Source organism: Sinocyclocheilus rhinocerous, unplaced genomic scaffold, assembly GCF_001515625.1.
Source record: "Sinocyclocheilus rhinocerous isolate Xijiao unplaced genomic scaffold, SAMN03320098_v1.1 scaffold244, whole genome shotgun sequence".
Lineage (NCBI taxonomy): Eukaryota > Metazoa > Chordata > Actinopteri > Cypriniformes > Cyprinidae > Sinocyclocheilus > Sinocyclocheilus rhinocerous.
In genome coordinates this window covers 49,681-52,318 of record NW_015657959.1, presented here as the reverse complement: position 1 = coordinate 52,318, position 2,638 = coordinate 49,681, and the positions used below count along the sequence as shown (strand labels likewise).

Below are 2,638 nucleotides of genomic sequence, written 5' to 3'. Positions count from 1 at the left end.
ACGCAGGGGTGGTCTCATTCGAAAGAGGGCCTCGAGACGTACGCTCAATTAGCGTTCGAGAGGGTTCCTCGAGCTGAAGGGATCCCCCGAATTTGGTGCGGATTCGCCGCGCCGTTACGGAGATATGGCCGTTCAAAGTTTCAATGGTTTTCCATAGACTTAGGCTTTAAAGCGTTTCATCCAGGTCGCCAGTAGCAAACAATGGAGCGCGCTCTGCTGGACAAACTAATTAATTATACCATTCAGAAGCATTTAATCTGCGTTATATGTTCTGTAAAAAAAATTTCATATCGGCGGCATATTCGCCGATACCGATATATCGGCGACAGGCTCATATCGGCCGATAATATCGGCTAAACGATATATCGGTCGGGCTCTAGTATGAACAAAACCTTTGTCATCAGAATTTTTGGGTCAACTATCCCTTTAATACAAGGTGCATCTGCTGACGAACTTTCACAAACCCACAATGATGATGAACTATATCTATCACAACTGAAGCGTGCATTAATCGCTCTATTTTACATGAGAAACGAGTGTCTAAATGTCCTGAGGATTCCTCACCTTTGCGCAGGAGCGAGACAGGACTCCTGCGACTGCAGTTTCTGTCATGTGATGAGGAGGATGATGAAGATGTGGGGCCAGACCTCATCGCTCCACCATGTCCATCTCACTGTGTGAATGAGGGAGAATTTATAATACTCGCAGTCAATTCATTTAGATGATAACTAGCTGGATGTCTTTTCTGCAAACCTGATACACACCATCTGCAGCCACAGGAAGTGACATCATCATCATCATGAGTGTATGGTGACAGTATGACCATACTATATCATACCGTGATAACAATATCAAGATTTCAAAGTATTCACATGATATTTTAGGCACTTTAAAGCAGGGATTTTCAATCCTATAGATCAACAAAACCCCAAATATGATCCTCCTCATGTGAGGGATCCCATCATAAAATGTACATTTTCATGTATAAAAACCCAGTTTATACTAATGTAAATTTATATACTATATACTATACGATTTTAACATTTTATTTGGAAAATATTATAGTATAATCTATTAAGGTACATTAGGTTTTTGGCTACACAATCTAGTACTGTACTGTTAAATGTATTATTTATTTATCTAAATCTATTTTTATTGTTAACTTATTTATTTTAATCTAATTTGTATGATTTATTTTAACCTAATTTTTATGGCTAACTTAATTTGCATAATTTTATTTTAGCTAACTTTTATTTTATTATATATTTGTTTTTTTCTTTTTCAGTTTGAAAAAACCCTGCTTTAAAGAATTACTGTGTCACTTACAAAAAAAGTACCATGGTATTCTTGGAAGTACATGGAAGGAGTTCCATGTAAATATATTTCCAAGTACCATAGTATGATATCACTGTACCGTGGTACGTCTATAAACACAAAACAAAACAAAAACCGGCACTTTACTGTGATTGTAAAGTAATAGTGAGTGATTGTGTAATTCATCAGGTAAATGCCAAACAGAAACTAGCGTTTTCGTGTTTATCATCTCATGCTGGTCTCCTCAAATTACCGATAAATCATCCTAAAATAAAACAACCAGTCGCTTACCTGATGTGAGTGAGTTTTCTGTCAACTCGAAACTACTGCGTGTGTTTGTTTGTTTGTTTGTTTGCTGTCAAGTGCTGTCGCGCGTCGATGACGTCACGCCCGGCGAGCGACACTTCTGCTGGAATAAAGTTTAGTTTAATTGATTTATAATAAAGCACATGTAAAAACATCAGATGTTGAAACCAAATTGCGGTACAGGAAATATAAAACAGAATTAAAACAAAATAAAAGACTAGACAATATACAAAACACAAATGTGCAAATGAAAATGTTACACCCTCAGGAAGAATTAAATGCAAATAATAAAAATAGGTCTTCAAAGAGGAATTGAACATAGAACTAGAAGGAGCAGATCTAATATAGAGAGGAAGACTATAGAAGCAGCCATTGAGAAAGCCCGGTCAAAACGAAAGGCACTGAGAGTAGTAATTGACTAGATCAGGGGTCTCAAACTCAATTCCTGGAGGGCCGGAGACCTGCGGAGTTTAGATTCAACCCTAACTGATGATCGAAGGGGTGTTAAAGCAGTATATACAGGATGAGAAACAGAACTGATGGGCCAAAGATTAATATTTTAGCTATGTCATTGTTTAGCTGTAAAACATTCATGTCCATCCAACATTTTATGTCATGCAGACAAATTCAAACTAACTGGAAAAAGAACCGCCGTTATCTTTAACAGGAAGATAGAGCTGAGTGTCATCAGTGTAGAAATGATAAGATAAGTTGTGTCTCTGTATAATAGGACCAAGAGGAATCATATTTAATGCAAAAAGAAGAGGAACCAAAATAGAACCCTGTGGAACACCATAAGAGATTTGAGCACAAGATGAGAAACATTCCCCTACTTTAAAGGGGTCATATGATGTTGACTCCAAAGAGAAAGGAAAAATTTAAATCGCATCATATGACCCCTTTAACAGAAAAAGTTGAACGTATTTCACAAAAACAACAAAATTGTGTGGTTTTACCTTTTTTAAACACCATACATTGACAATTCCATGCTTTTTTTTTTTTTTTTTTTTTAAATGTG

The 2,638-nt window shown here is 36.5% G+C and overlaps 1 protein-coding gene across 1 annotated transcript in view; it reads right to left on the bottom strand.

Moving 5' to 3' along the window:
- The window catches only part of LOC107721675 (tyrosine-protein kinase CSK-like), a 53,387-nt gene extending 51,710 nt beyond the window's left edge, over positions 1 to 1,677 (bottom strand). Inside the window, exons 1-2 of the mRNA XM_016529811.1 lie at positions 1,606 to 1,677; positions 565 to 673 (exon numbers count right to left, since the gene is read on the bottom strand). The gene's annotated coding sequence lies outside the window, so the exon portion shown is untranslated. The remainder of the gene's footprint in view (positions 1 to 564; positions 674 to 1,605) is intronic.
- Between the last annotated feature and the right edge of the window lie 961 nt (positions 1,678 to 2,638).